Genomic DNA, 16,093 nt, shown 5'->3' with positions numbered 1-16,093 from the left:
GTCACCTGGATACCCCCTACCTCCATTGAGAGAGAGTTGCTTGTGTTTAACTGGGTGTCAGCTCCTGGACACCACCAGCCTGTTAGAGCCCAGAGGAGAGAGATTGGGTAATTACCAGCCCCTATAAACGGCCAGTTTAAAAAAAATAAATATATCAATAAAACATTCTGTGTTCAACTGATACCTCTAGAAAGTGTGGTTAGGCAAACTTAAGGTCAGCATTTCATTTTAATTGTGGGGAAATGTGGATTTTTATGGGGTTTTGGTGAGAGAAGTTTGTTTTTAATCACAGAAAACTAGCGTCCCTTGCTGAGGATACTAAAGGCTGGAAGGAAGGACATACGGCTCACGCTGTTTATAATCCAAAACATAGAACTCTTCCTTTTTAGAAAGATAAGGGGCAGCAGTTTGAAGACAATAACATTTCTCCAGCGGCGCTGAGGCGCGAACGCTATTGCTCGCTCCTTTAGCGCTGGTCCCCAGCTCCTGCCCTTGCAACAACGGGGCTGGGCTTCCCGGGAAGTGGAGCTTGCAAGGAGCCGCTCAGTGCCAAGGGCAGGAGATGGGCATCGGCCCCGCCGGATCGTCACTGGGCTAATGGGCATGTGCAGACACGTCGCACATGCTCATTCGGACCAGCTCCGGAGTCGGGACATGTGCACAAGCAAAGAGGGCTCATTGGGCAGATTCTGCTCTGGCTGCTCCGGGAGCTTTTCCTGCCGCTGCTCAGCAGCTCACGGGCTCTATACATAGTTTCCCATCCCAACATGTTCCGGTCGCTACCGCGGCTGGCTAAGCGACGAGCGCTGCCGCCCGGGGCATAGGGAGCCCGGAGGGACCCAGGCGGAGTGCGGTAAGGGAAAGGGGGTCCCCTCTCCTGGGGCTGACCCCAGCTGGTGGGGGAGGGGGAGTGTTGTCACTGGGTGGGGCGGGGCGCCTCCCGGGCAGTAAATACATAGCAGCGGCTGGAGCGCGGCGCTGCCGGGCTGCCAGAGGCGGCGGAGGGCTCTGGGGTTGTCTGTAGCGGCCCTGGGGAGCAGGGGAAGCTGCCGGCTGGGTTCGGGCTTGGTGGTGCTCAGAGCCGCGCTAATGATCGCTGTCAATCACCCGCCGCCCCAGCGCTGGTCGCCACCGAACGGGCGGGCGTGGTGGGGCAGAGCCTCGCGCCGCTTGCCCCGGCTCCCTTCCCCGGGCCGGGAGCTGCCGCCCGCCCGCCGGCACCGGGGACCCGGAGCGCTCCTAGCTCCCGGGCCGGCCAGGGCGGGCAGCCTGCTGGTGGGGCCCGGAGGCGCAGCCTTCCAGGAAGCGATTGAGCTGGGCTGCTCGTCCAAAGTTTGCGAGTTGGGGGAAAGGTCCCAGCACCACGCCGCCGAGCCGTGTCTGGCGGAGCATTGGGCTGGGCTGGCCGGGCTCCGAGTCGGGGACTTCCTTGTGAAGGGAGCGAGCGAGAGAAACCGCGCCTGTGTTTGTGCGATGACACTGAAGCTGAATTCTTGCCTATTTCTGTTTTCCAGACCTGTCTGTCTAACCCTTGGATAAGCTCCCTGCATTCTGAAGCAGCTCCCGCTCTTCCCAGCCGTCTCCATAGACTGGGCGCCCTCTAATTACCACCCTTTTCTGATTTTCCTTTCCTTGTGCTCTACCTTCTGGGCTTCTGTTGTTGGGGTATTTTTGGAGGGGCGGCTGGATGGAGAATGGTGGTTGGATTGTCCATTCCACTAGTAAGATATGGGGCCAAATGCTGCCCTTCCTTAAACGCCATAATTGTGCCTTGCCCTAAGCAGACGTGTCCCAGCTAACATCAGAATGACTGTTTCTGCCCCGTAAAGCCAATGCAGCCAGATCAAACTGGAGGAATGGGTTCAGGCCAGGACAAATTAAGCTCCTTCAGCTTGTGACACCAAACTAAGATGCTGCCTCTGTAGATTGTGCAGATTGTAAGAAAAAAGAGGGATGCCCATCTTATGAAGTGCTTTGATCAGCAGTTAAATGGTATATGCTGATATTTTAAATTGTGTAATTAGGCTTCAGAGTTAACACCCCATGGCGATGAATGGAGCAGTTCACATCTCTCAGAGCTATTGTTTCAGGCTTGCTTGCTTGCTTTATTTGTTTTTGTAGGCTCAAGCAGAAATCACTAAATCAGTTTACATTCACTTCAGAATCTGAAGCGTTTTTTGCCTTTTGTTTCTGCAACCCATTTGTTTGTGTACAACCAGTTGAGCCAAGATTGGAGCAGAATTTGGCCCTGTGACTTTAGGTGAGACACACTTGTTCACAATTCCAAAACATGGAACTTCTTGTTATCACTTTTTTTATTTTTAAACGTTGCTTGAGAAGGAGGAATACATCTGGCTAGAGCCAGGCATACAGGAGTGATGTACAAGATTCTCCCATGATGCTCTGCCAACGTGCCTCTCTCCTGACCTCCTGCCCCCACCCCGTTTCCAAACCTCTCCTCCGCAGAGTCTGAAGGTTTTGGAGAGAAGACATTCACCAGGGAGCCAAAGTGACCATCAAACTCCTTTCAGGTGTTGCCTAGATAGGTGGTGGGTTGTTTTTTTTTTAATTCATTTCCTCTAGAAATGGAAGGCTATTACTGAGCTGAGGCAAACGACAGCCTGCAGGCCTGCCCCAGCCCACAGCCTTGTTAAGCATAGCATATACCATGGCTTATAGTAGAAAGAACACAAACAAATTCTCTGTGCTCTTAACACACATGGGGAAAGAGTATGAAAAGTGGGAGAAACATGGCTGTTCTTATGTGGTCCCACCTGTCTGGCCAGTGGGAACACATGAGAAGAGAGAGCAGGGACAGAAAGACTGAGAGGGTCAGAGGAAAGCTACACAGGAAAAATAATTTTTTTACAGAAAACCCTCTAGCAGAAGCATGGTAGGATGGTAGCATAGTACCCTGGTAGGATGGTTGGCTATTTTTGACAGTCTCTGTGGTTGTTGTTCTTCCATTCTTTCTGCCTCCAGCTGCTGCTGTTTTTTATCCTGCCAGGACTTTGGGTATATCTACACTACAAGCGTTCCAGTAGCACTGTTGCAGCTACGCTGCTATAGTCCTGTAGTGTAGACACTTGCTACAGCAAGAAGGGGTTGGTCTGTCGCTGTACCCCCTCGAGAGGCAGTAGCTAGGTTGACAGGAGAATTATTCCATCAACCTAGCAGTGCCTATACTGGAGCTTAGGTTAGCTTAACTACATCTCTCAGGGGTGTGAATTTTTCACATGCCTCAGCACGTGGACAGATCAGCCTACATTTTAGATGTAAACCAGGCTTTTGTCTCTTCGCCACTTCTCTCTGCTGCTGCTTTTCTGCTCCATGTTATCTTCTTCCCACGGAGTCGATTGGGATGTTGGCCCTTAATGTGTGTCTGTCACTTGCATAGGCCCTTGAGTTACCACTTAAATCACTATGTTGCCAAGTCTCTCTTCCACAATCACTGAAAACAAATGTACTAGGAATATTATGTGACACTCGTTAAAGAAACTGGTTTGGCTGTCTTCTCTTCAGACTGGAAGCTCTCTGGGGCAGGGACTGCGGTCTCTATTCTATGTTTCATACAATGTCTAGCACAGGAGGGCCTCACTCTTGGATTCAGTTGGCAACTAGCCACTACCATAATAAATTGTCATACCTCAGTTATTCCTTTTCAGATGCGCACACTCTGTATAGCTAACTTGAAACTAAAGGTGGCAAGAAGCAACAATTCTGCAGATTTTTGTTGTTTGTTTTTTTTGTGTTGCAAATCTTTTCGTAATGCTCTGGATACAGCTTTTTGTTCAATATTTACCATCCCATCTGCCTTGAAATGGGAATTACAAGCACTGAAGTTATCTTGTTGCACTCCAATATTTCTTTAACAACTTCAGTGTCCTCTACTGAAATATAACTTGTAACTTTCTACAGTAACACACCACTCATTGAATGGCAGAAGATAGCCTTATGTCTCCTGTGGCAATAAAACTCCAAGGGACTATTCTCCCTTTTCACCCCTGAGGTACGCACACAAGGGTCCCATAACTGCATCTGGACTCTAGCCCTCTTACTTACACAATTGCTTCTGTGCTTAGTGGAGACCCAAAGAAAATCTGAACTGTATTGGAAGCAAGCCTTTACCTGTGGCAGATGTGTGCTCTTCCCTTCCCCACAGCCTCACGTAAGACAAAATAAGACCCCAGATGTAAGATACCAGAGGGGCCAATGACAGGTGGGTGCTATCCTAGCCTCTTTGTGAAGGAGACACTAAGACTGCAACATCTCTCCTTTATTGTCCCTTGCCAATATCTCACTGAAGTTTTTAAGCTATCACGTTGTTACTCTGCTTGTAAAAATTGCCATGCTTTCTTGGAAGCAGAAAAGACTGTACCTTTTGGCTGGTGGTATAGTAGCAGCCCAGAAACAATAATCCATAAGTCTCCCCAAGGAACAGAGCTCTTCCTTAGAGGAGCATACACTATCTCCAAATATATCATAGTGGTGCCATTGCATTGCAACTAAAAATTCACTTCAGTCTTGACTAACTTGCATATCTGAACCTTGGACTTACTGTTTGGAAACAAAGAGAAGATATTGACCAAAAAAAGAAAAGGGGGAGGGGGGCTTGAAAACCTGTCTAAAAAGCTTGTGAAATGGGTAACACACATATCCAAAACCTAACAGTGAGCTGCTATGAAATGGTGTACAACTTCCATTCTGAGTAAACGTGGGTGTTCTCCCTACTGATTTCTCTTATTCTTCTTGATAACTTGACACCTCAGGACTAATTTAGACACTGTCTACTTTGTGACTTCATTCCTGCATGTGGTGTAATTTTAATTTTTTAAGCACTGGATCTGGTGTAATATGTATTGTAAAGGGGGAGTGTGATTGTGTCTTGGTTCACAACTGCTCAGTAAGTTTGTGCATTTGAGAGAAATTTCAAATAAGCATTGCTGTTATACGTTGCAAACAAGTCACCTATTTTGGGCAGGGTAGCTTTTATACTTGGCAATAATAAAGGGAAAATACTAGAATTGGCTTTAAATAATAAGTCTTGAAAATATACATTGTATTGCATCCAGCTCATAGCAAAGTGTTCACACTCTTCTATATGATGTTTCTTCTTTCAAAAATGAGCATGAATCATTTGTCAGTTAATCAACCATGCAAGTCACTAACTTGCACCAGTTACCAAATAGCCCAGGGAAATGCATTATAAAAAGTCAAATTTAACGAAGTTGTATAGAATGCTGCTTTGTACTGCACATATTGTTGAACAAAAATAATGAAATATTGATGGATTTTTTTTTTCCCAGCGGCCATTCCTCTTGCAATATCAGTTTGATGCTCTGAGCTGTAACATTGACACTATAGATTAAGGCTGAACATGAGAAGCACAGAGAGGTGAGGTGATTTTTTCCTAAGGTGTAACAGCAGGTTTTGTGACAAAGCTGGGAATGCAACCTAGATCTCTAGACTCACAGGCTAGGGCATTATTCACTAAATTACACTACTGCTTCTCAACATAAGGCTATCGCCTCCCACTGCTCAACTATTATAAATCAGTGAACAACAGGGGTTATTGGGGGAGTGGGGGATAGCCTCTCATTCCACTTTATTGATCTTATTTTGGTTAATCTGTCATGCTCTATTTTTTTAAATGTTTTTAAAAGTCATCCACAGAATCAGAGTTTAAAACTTGCATTTTAAAAAAACTCAAATCTTTTTTAATGTAAAAATTGTTTAGAAGTAAACAGAGCAGCATATTCAAGGGAACCATTTGGGAATTAAGCCTGCAGAGTTAACTGTGTCTCTGTTTCGAATTCCAAATGCTGTGAACAAGGGCCCATTCAGCTTTTTGGTTATGTTATGCTGAATTGTATCAAGAAGAGAAAAAGTGAATCATAGAGAGAAGCTTCAACTTAATTTTTATATCTGTTGCTTTTGTTTCAGTAGCTCACTTTTTTTTGAGTGATGAAGCAGGATTCTACTTTCTTTCCCGTTTCACTGGCAAAATTATTTGCCTAGAACGTAACTTGTGCAGGTCATCTGCTAATTGCTAGCATCTGTGAAACTCTACTAGGTTATATAAGCATAGCTAAAAAGTCAGTAAAACCTTGCATCGTTCAGATTTGTCCATTTTATGCTCCATAATAAGAGCTTGGCTTTGTGACTAACTTGCAACGGACAGCACAATCTTAAGAGGGCAGAAGTATGAGCTAAAAGCTGTGAAATCCGTTAAGTCACAGAAATAGATATAATAATGTGTCATTTCATTGTCAATACAAGTGTTATAAAGATCAGCTAATGTATTGTGGTGCTATATGGTAGAGAGTTCTGTGTCAAGAGTTACTCTGTAGCAACTGAGTCTGCCAAATAAATAAAGCTGATTTGCCGTAAACCAGACTGCAATGGTAGTGATAAACCGAAGGGCTTGTGCTCTGAAATGTATCACAGATTAGACACTCAGTGATAGAGCAAGCTGAACTATTCAATCTTTTAGAAAACATGAGTCCTCAAATGGGACACATGTACAGTAGAAATAGTTGACTAGAGAAATATCCCTCCATGTGAGCAGGGCCAGCTCTAACTTTTTTGCTGCCCCAAGCAGCAAAAAAAAAGTGCCACCCCCTGCCGAGCGCTGCGCCGCCGGAACCCCGCCCCGAGCGCTGTGCCGCTGGAGGGGGCCCCCCCCGCCGAGCGCTGTGCCGCCGGAGGGCCCCCCCTTGCGCGGAATGCCGCACCGTGCTCCCCCCGCCGCCCCTTACCAGGTGCCGCCCCAAGCATGTGCTTGGTTGCCTGGTGCCTGGAGCCGGCCCTGCATGTGAGAGAGCATCCAGGGCTCACTGATCCAAGTTAACTTAAAGTCCCAGTGTTTATAATGTTCAATATGTCTGAGATGTCTGTTTACCAACATCAGCCACTAATTACTGATACCTAAGGGAACACGGTCAAGTTGAAATCTAATGAGTCAAAATTTAGTTGTAGATCATGTCCTCTCAGTCTCCCTGCTGACTTGTGTCATACAATCACATTTTCCAGTTTTGTGGTGTTTCCCTTTTGCTGGATAACCCCACACAGACAGAGGAGACCATGGAAATGGCTGCATACAAAGTGCAGTCAAATGTACAATACAACCTGAAAAAAATATATATATATATTTTTTTTACAGTCCTCTTAGGTGTTAATTGTAACAATTGAAGGGGAAAGGTTTTCAAAGAAATGTGACTTCAGTTGGGTGTCCCTTTTTAAACCAGAGGTCCTGAACTAATAGCTTAGAACTGTGCTCTGGCTTCCATAACCTGTTACCAGCTGAATTCAAGATGATACTTTTTCAGCTCCCATTAGAGCAGAGAACAGTTCATTCAAAGCCATAAATGTGCGGCTTCTAATGAGAACTTCCCATGCGTGCCGGAAGATCCTTCCTTTTTGTGGCTAACCCAACCTGAAATCTAGCAGGTTTCATATCTGGTATCTGCTTTCTTTAATATTTGAGAGAGGTGGAAAAAGAGAATGACCCTCTCTTCTTCCTCCTTTTGCTTTAAAAAAAAAAAAAAAAAAAAAAAAAAGACTCAACCACAGCTGAGATGCTTAGAAAAGCTAGTAGAAGTCTGTTGTGAAAATGTATTTTCTGACCCAATTTACTGGACTGACCAGTATTTGACCTCTATGGACAAGGTCAACAATTAAATATTTAGCTGTCATTTTCAAATCACTTTACAAACCTTTACTAATTCTCCCAACTTGAGCATTGTGATCACTATCATTTTGGCATCCCGACAGCCACATTGCACAAGCAATATTAATGCTGATATTTCCTTACTTTTCTGAATGCTTGACTTTGACCTGAATGTTCTTCTAATGTAGTTGTTTGGATCTAATTTCCTGCGGTGTTTGCCTTTAAAAAAAAAAAAAAACTGGAAAAAGGTTGTGTGGAACATATTGATTCTCATATGCTTCACCTTTAGATCCATCAACTTCTGCCACTTGAATTAACAGAAAAAAGAACAGGAGTACTTGTGGCACCTTAGAGACTAACAAATTTATTAGAGCATAAGCTTTCGTGGACTACAGCCCACTTCTTCAGATGCAAGTGGGCTGTAGTCCACGAAAGCTTATGCTCTAATAAATGTGTTAGTCTCTAAGGTGCCACAAGTACTCCTGTTCTTTTTGCGGATACACACTAACACGGCTGCTACTCTGAAACCTTGAATTAACGGAGTAACTGATAACAGTAGTAGGTTCTCATCCTCATTGTGGGTAGCCGCTAGAGGGAGATGATACAGGCTACTTTTTTTCTCGGTGGGTTTCACAGTTAGTTGCTGACAGCAGATGAATGATGGGACTCAGGAATCCTGGGTTCTATTCATGCTTCCGAGAGGGTAGTGTATCTAGTGGTTACTGACCCTATTGTCCCCCCTAGCCCTCCCCGACTCCAGTCCATCTCCCCCTTTCTCCCAGTCCTCCACCTCATCCTTCTGTATTCCAGCTGCCTCCTCCTGTTCCACAGTGCTTGGGCACCAGCACAGGGAGCTTTGAGGCATGGGAGAGACAGTCTTCCTGCTCTCAGTCCCTGTGTCTGGCACCATAGTGACCCCTGGCAATTGCAGGGGAAAGTGTCTCTCAGTCCCTGCAGTCCTGGGCTGGAGCATGTTCAGTGTAGACTGAATCTTCAGCTACCAAACTCTATCAAGTCTCTCCTGAGCATAATTTAGCCAAATTTGGGCTGATTTGCACAGGGATAGCAAAAACACATCCCTGACATTAGGGTGGCTTCTCCCTGCCAAATTTCAAGCCGTTGTTCCAAAGCATGGAAGGGCTAGAATCTCTCAGTGAAATGATGGTAAGAGTATTAACATGGGCTAAACAATGTATTTTTCTCAGAACTAGGTCAAGAAAATGGCTGAATGACTTTGGATGAACTATTTCTTTAAAAAAATCATCCTGAGGCAGTCACCCAGCATGGAAAATTTCAACCCAAATAATAGTTTGGCCAAGTTATAAGCAACTGAAGACAGGGTCTTATAATGGGAAGTGTCAGGCAACCTTAACCATGGGCATCACTACCTGTACTACCTATTGCAAAACATTTTAAATGACCCGGAACCATAGAGCTGGGCAAATAGCTAGTCTATAACTCCATGTTCTTATTGCTGTTCTACTCATGCTCCCTCTCTGTTTCTTACACTCACTTGTTAAAAATAATTTAAGACAAGATACAACATCTGTGTTTGTACAATAGGGCTCTGATCAAGAAGCTCCCTAAAAGCAGGGGGGCCCACTACTGCCTGGACTGTGGCCCTGCACCCTGCTCTGCCCCTTCCCCCAAGGCCCCACCTGCACTCGTCACTGCCCTGTTCTGCCTGTTCCCCTGAGGCCCTGCTCGCTTCTCTCTGCCCCACTCCCCCCCGATTGCACACCCTTAAGGCAAGGAAAAAGTGGGCCCCCTGGTTGTCGCACCCCTGCTCTGATCCTAATTGGGAGCTATGGTAATTCAAATAGTATTACCCTAGTGAGGAAGGTATAAAAGTATTCCTCTTCTGATCTTACAGATAGTGAAATCAAGGGAGAGAGGTGAGGTGACACACTCCAAGGCCTCAGAGAGAGTGCACATCAGAACCTGGTCTAGAACTCTGTAGCTCTTAGCTTCTGTTACTAGAAGCTACAGAGTTTGGCCTCAGAGTTTTAATATATTTGCTAAAACAAACATGTAGCTGTGCCAAACAATTGCTGAAATTGTACATAACACCATAAAGCTTCAAAAGAAAACGGACCACTCCCAGCATTTTGCTTCTCTAAGAAGAAGCAACAAACCACATTGCAATAGCCCTCCCGAGGACCCTGCTTCTGTGTTCTCAAATCAAAGCTCTGTGTTTGTTCTAAACAAGTGACTCTGGGTGGAAAATAGAGGAGTTATTTTTGTTTCATAGCAAAATGTATTTTAGAAGTTCTTTGGATGGGCTGGACTGGCATTCTAGTGGCATCACAACATATTCTCCTGTGGAGAGCCAAGTTGTGAGTCACTTTCATTTTGGGGAGCATGTCAGGTCTCCAGGAGCAGCGTGGATGGGCTCTGAAGAGTGCTGATTTAGTCCTTCTTTGCTAAAAGTGGGACTGATGTGAGGGAAGTAACTCAAGGGAAGAAAATGAAGGGGATCTTTGAGGTTTCAAGACAGGTTTGGAGGAACCCCTAAAAGAGGTAATTTAATTGAAACAGGGAGTGTAAGTTTTTTTGTTTTGTTTTGTTTTTTTAATGTTTGTCTCTCTTTCAGATTCCCCACCAGGGTGCATTTCAAAGTGAAGAATATAAGACCACATGCTTCCTTGAACCCCCTGAGACACCTAAAGTAGATAAAATGGGGTCAGAGCAATAACTATTAACCAGGACACTTCTAGGTAGAGCCCACCCACCACTCCCAATCAGAACCCTGCATAATCAGGCCCTTTGAGATTTGACATGGCCTCTCTTTAGTTAGCATGTCCTGGATCTGAGTGTCTATGTATTCTGACTAAAGTGAAGAGGAAGATAAACTACCCCACTGTTATGGGGAACTAGAATGTGAAGTGTTCCATGACTGACAAACAGCACAAGATGACTGAAAAAGTTCCTTTTTTATTAATCTAAAATGAGAAATTGCATGGTAGAACATCCGCGTTCTCACAAGTGCATTGCAGGATAAAAAGCTGCTGTTGCGTGTCAGTGTGAAGGCATGTTGGAGCCCAGACTAGAATATTGTAGGCCAATTCACAATATCTTGATAACAAATTCTCTGAGGAGAGGCAATGGTGATTTGAATTGCTTACAGTAGGAGTGGTGCAAGACCACTCCATTCTTAGCCAAAAACCAAGTTGTTTCAGTTTAAGATCTCCCTTCAGTGTCAAGAGCGTGGCCGTTAGAGACCACAAATTATGGTAACGATACTCTGTAGTTCTATAATGTAGCTCCTTACAACTTCAAAGTGCTACACAAACACTAACTTATTGGTTTTGCATCCATTTCAGACCCTCCACCGTGAGGCATGAAGGGAGGCAAATACGAGTAAAATCGGGAGGGAAAGCCCTGAAAGGGAGGAGAGCAAAAAACCAACCCCCTGGTGTGTTTTCCCCCACCACCACCACACACACACGCATACAATTTGTGGATGCCCCCAAATGCCAGTTGTGGGTGGTGCTGGCTCTCTGGCTTGGTAGGGCCAAGGAGAAGCCATTCACTGCAGCATAATCCCCTCTGAAACAGGCAGATGCACCTATGGCAACACTGGCTGGAGTGAATACTGGTAGGTGTGGCACTAACTCCTGTTCCACTCTGTCCCCTACCCATGGAGAGGCAGTATGGAAAAGGTGCTGCAGGGAGACAATGGCAGCAGGATAGGCCCAAGCAAGGCTGTCCCTGCCCCTGCAGATCCTTTGGGTTTGGAGACTCTTTCCTTTGAGCTGTTCTACAACACACACATCCTCACCTGAGGGATCTGGGGAGCCTGCCTGCTACTACACCCCTTCAGTGGAAAGAGCGTATTCTCCCTATGTGCCCGGCCAACTCTGCTGGCTGATGTATTGGGGGACCATGGCCCTACCCGCTTCGGGGAGCCTGGTAGTGCAGAGACAGGGACTGTATGCAGCTGCTGCACAGCGTGAAAGGGGAAGAGGCTTTGTGCTTTACCCTAACCATCTTCATGCATGGGGCAAGCACAGTAAATCCTGTCCTATATGCCTTGCCATTAGTGGTTATGATCTGGTCCCATCTGTCTCTAGAAAATTCTTAGGGAATAAAAGCGCTTGTAATCATTTTCTTTTTAAAAAATTTCACTCCCTGAAGAGATGAGCAGGATGAGTTTGGTTTTTTTACCCACTAAAGCTCATGTGCATCCTTTATTGTAGAGTGTTTGGAATGTAGTTCTGATAAGGCTGTTCTGTTCTGCTATGCTGGTGGGGTGGATAAGCTGATGTTCCTTGTGTTTGATGCAGTAGCCCCTATGTTCTCAATCCTCTAGTCCTTTTGCATGTAAAATTCCCATGGAATTCCCTCTGACCTCCCTGCACACAATGACTGGAGGGTCAGGTCCTGCATCCTTCATTTCTTAAATGGTACTTGATTCTTCGTGCCACAGTAGCCTTCCATATAAAACACATCAGTGCTGATTCCCAGAAGTTTGTGTTGCTAAGGGATTCTGTATGGCATAATGCCAGCTATACAATTAGAGGACTTTTGTTGTTGAAAGCATAGTTTTACAGGGGGTAATATTTGATTTGGGAGTATCAGACACAAATAGGCAGTCAAGAATCTTCAAAACTAGTATTCACGATGGCAATCCAAGTTTAAAAAACTTCTACATGGGACTTTTGCTTAATTGGGAGAATAACTTTGGACAATTACTAAACATCAGAGTTAGCATAAATCTAAGTTATGAACATATCAGAAGTAAGCTTGGTAGAATTCAGTTTTATTTCTTTTTTGTGACTTCAGCAGTTAATATTGATGATTTCTATCAATTTTAATATTTTTTTCCCCAATTTTCCAGCCAGGGCTGCCTACTACTCTCTAGCGCCAGGGACACTGGATCTTTGCAGGCCCAAAGTATGGGGAAGGCTGTGGCCCTGGTGGGCAGAGCAGAGACCCCTGGCCAGGACTGGGAGGAGGAGGACAAACTCCTGGACACGGGGGAGGCCATTCCGCTGCTGAATAGTTCCTGCCAGGGGACAGCTTGTGAGTGAGTGGGGCCGTGGCAGTGGGGCTGCAAAGGGGTCCCTGCGTGGCCCCAGAGCTGGGATACTGTATTCCTGTGGGCGTGTGCTACGCTCAAGGACTGCTGTGAATGGATATTGTATTTCTGTATGTCCGGTGAAATCGACATTGACCAACGATTACCAACTTAAATTGAATGTGCCAAGCCTACATGTAACTCTGTAGCTATAAACATACTGTCTAACAGCTGGTTTAGCTCAGTCCTCTGCCGGTAATAACAGGGAAATGGATGAAGTAACATTGTAATCTCCGGTAGCATGTGGTAATGTTTGGAAGCATGCCCACAATACCTACAGTATACCTGCCAGTCAGTCCATAAGAGGCATGGGTACCTCTTTGCCTCAAGGAATCTGAACCAAAGAAAACTCAAACAATGGGGGAGAGAGGGTTGGCACAGGAAGAACCTCCATAAAAACTACTGAGAGTCTTGCACCTCAGTGCCCTTCCCACTCTCCGGGCACCCTAACTTGTAAAGGAGAGGGGAGGTTTAGCACTATCGCTTGGCTGATAGTCTATTCTCTATGCTCTGGGTTTACAAGTATAGTACAGCTCTAACTTAGTTTAAGCTGAGTTTTGGAAATTGGATTGTAGTATATTTTACTCTATAAGTAATAACCTGACAGAAGTCTTCAGACAGCCTACCTTCAAGATATACAGTGATAAGGGTCCTCACTACCCCAAGATAACATTGTTAGTGCATATATCCATCTGCTCAAGAAGCACAAATTCAATATTTCCCTTCTCCACTGAGGATCTAACCTTCTACTGTTTATTTTTTCATCTTTGAATAATCAGATGCTTACTGCCTTTTACACTTGGCTGCGTTCTTTCACGGAACTCCTGCTGACTTGACATTGGTGCCAGATTGCTTGAAGCCAGAACACCAGATGGCTGCCTTATCTTTCACTCTTAGGCTGCATTTTCAAGGGCTCCTCCTGCTTGCCAAATTCAGTATGGAGTCCAGTCTATACAACCCGCTACAGCCCCGTCTATTGTGGGTAACAGTTTCCTTCTATTTATATAATGGATAAAATTCCACACACTTCTCTGTTAAGGTAGAGAGGTGGTCCCCTAAAACTTTTCAGGTTTAATTCCTCTAAAAATTGGTTGAAAGGGGGGATTTGGAGCCAGGCACTGATAATGGGCAATGAGCCTTTCACTTCTAGATTAGCTGTTTGAATCTCAGCCAGGTTGGTCGTAACTGAACATCATTGCCATATAATGGCTTTTGGATGGTCTACGTGAAATGAGAGACAAAGTGGGTGAGCTCTTATCTCTTGTTGGACCAACTTCTGTTTGGTGAGAGAATGAGTGAGTTGTCTCGCATCTCTTTCTAGTGGGACAGGTGTCCGCGTCAGAAGAGATGCTAGCTAGCTTTCATGTTGAAAGGCATGAGGTGGTCAAGGACTCAATCAGCATAAGCCTAAACTGCTCCCTCAGCCCAAGCAAGCGTCCATTTCAGGACAGGGCACGTGCACACTGGGCATGGTGATCTGAGGAAACTTGCATGCATGCTGCCTGTGCTACCTCCCTAGGGTTTAAGTGGGATTTCAGTGATGTATAGGCCTTGAGCCTGCCCTCTGTATGTGCCCTCTCTGATTAAAATGGAGCACATCAGTCTCCAAGGCTAATTAATAGGAATATATATATATTTTTAAAGCTAGTGGAAACAGACTGATCTTGCATTCCTCACTCAGCTAAAGCTCCTATTTGTGTGAAATTGCTGGTAGTTTTACCTAAGAAAGGAACAGCAGATGCTATCCATAACTCATCAGAGGTGCAAGTCGCTATTTTAGTAGCAGACTGTCACACTGAGACACACATACACTGCAGTCTGAGGTGTGATTTGCAGCTCAGGTAGACATATCCACAGCTGCAGATATTAGGAAAGATACGGTGGTGTGGGTTTTAGCTCAGGCTGTACAAGTATGCCAGGGACCCTGGGTACCTGTTCGCATTTTGTTGAAGCCTGCGCTGCCACATCTACACTACAATTTTTAGCCATGCTAGTGTAAGTGTGTTTACAGTGTAAACGTCCTCTCTTGTTCCCACTGGTGATAGCACTGGTAGGAATGTGTGTGTGTGTGTGTGTGTGTGTGTGTGTGTGTGTGTGTGTGTGTGTGTGTGTGTGTGTGTGTGTGTGTGTGTGTGTGTGTGAGAGAGAGAGAGAGAGAGAGACACACTCACCCAAGGTCCAAATTCAGGCAGGGTTCAGATGGAAGCAAATTCATAGGCCAGTGTCCTCTTCCTCAACCACTGTTGCCACCTCCTCACTTCTCTTGAGGGGCACAGTGACTCCATGAACCAGGTCGCAACACCCATAATGGGCAGCTAGGCCCATCCCAGTGGCAGAGAAGCTGCTGCCGTGGCGTAAGCTTGCTCTCCACTGCTCCCTTCACCCCAGGCCTGAGACCCACCTAGAACCTTCCTGTGCCCCACTAGTGGGTCACAATCCTTTTCTTGGGAAACACTGTGCTAGATGATCAGTAATATCCCTTCTGGCCTTAAAAGCTCTGCCTCTGTGAAAGTTACAGTAGCTCACAAATTCTAAGGGCATGTATGGGGGAGAATGTATACAACTTTGTTAATGTATATTTTTAAAGTAAAAAAAAAACTGGCCTAAAGTGAATATAAAATATTTTGTGATTCAAGAATTTGGAACAGGGAACTATGTTAATCTGTTCTAGCTGAATGGTGGGTCTCATCTGAGGTCAATGGGAGTTCTGATTTTGTAAGGAATGCTGCATCCAAGTATGCAAGCTACAGAAACTCTTGAGATCACATCATATCATTTCTGGTATGAACAATCTTTAGAACTCATAATAGCTGCTAATAAGGAATTGCTGCTGCTGCACTAAACTTCTTCCTTTTACCACCACCATCACCACAATCTAAAGGCAATGTAGTCAAAAGGATAAGTAGCTAGCAGACACATCACTAGCAACCCAATATTCTAGAAAAATGTTGGAGGGATTCCACTCTAATGCTTCCCAGAAGGTGAGTATGGGACAAATTCTGATTTCACTTCCAAAGGTTTTATATTAGTAACTACAATGAAGTCAATGTAGTTAGACCCCTGATTTGCACTGGAATAAATGAAAGAAGTGTGAGGCTCTATTTTCTCCCCCCGAAAAATTGGCCACGTTTACTACAGAAAAATATAATCAGATATATTTTTAATGCTGCTGGGTCACTAACTCCCAGTCTTTTGGATCATATCTTACTCTCTATTAAAGTGGAGAGTACTGTATTTAGAAATGCTGTAGACTTAGAAATCAAATACTATGTGAATATGAACAGCCACCAGTTCAGTTCATCATAACAGAAGTCCTTTGTTTGATTCTTGAGATTAGACTAAAA

At 45.0% G+C, this 16,093-nt stretch overlaps 1 protein-coding gene across 5 annotated transcripts in view; it reads left to right on the top strand.

Moving 5' to 3' along the window:
• The window catches only part of WIPF1 (WAS/WASL interacting protein family member 1), a 74,529-nt gene that overhangs the window by 2,286 nt on the left and 56,150 nt on the right, over nucleotides 1-16,093 (top strand). For 2 of the 5 annotated variants that reach the window (XM_005300427.5, XM_005300428.5), the window contains exon 1: nucleotides 623-853. The exons of 1 other annotated variant lie outside the window; for it this stretch is intronic. The gene's annotated coding sequence lies outside the window, so the exon portion shown is untranslated. Of the gene's footprint in view, nucleotides 1-622; nucleotides 854-1,514; nucleotides 2,261-12,509; nucleotides 12,695-16,093 lie in introns of those variants that run through there. 2 more of the 5 variants (XM_042860722.2, XM_065561844.1) reach the window with 2 other exon arrangements.

The sequence above is a fragment of the Chrysemys picta genome, chromosome 11 (genome assembly GCF_011386835.1).
Source record: "Chrysemys picta bellii isolate R12L10 chromosome 11, ASM1138683v2, whole genome shotgun sequence".
Classification (NCBI taxonomy): Eukaryota; Metazoa; Chordata; order Testudines; family Emydidae; genus Chrysemys; species Chrysemys picta.
Note: the sequence above shows the minus strand (reverse complement) of the source record. Positions and strands in the feature narration are given on the sequence as shown.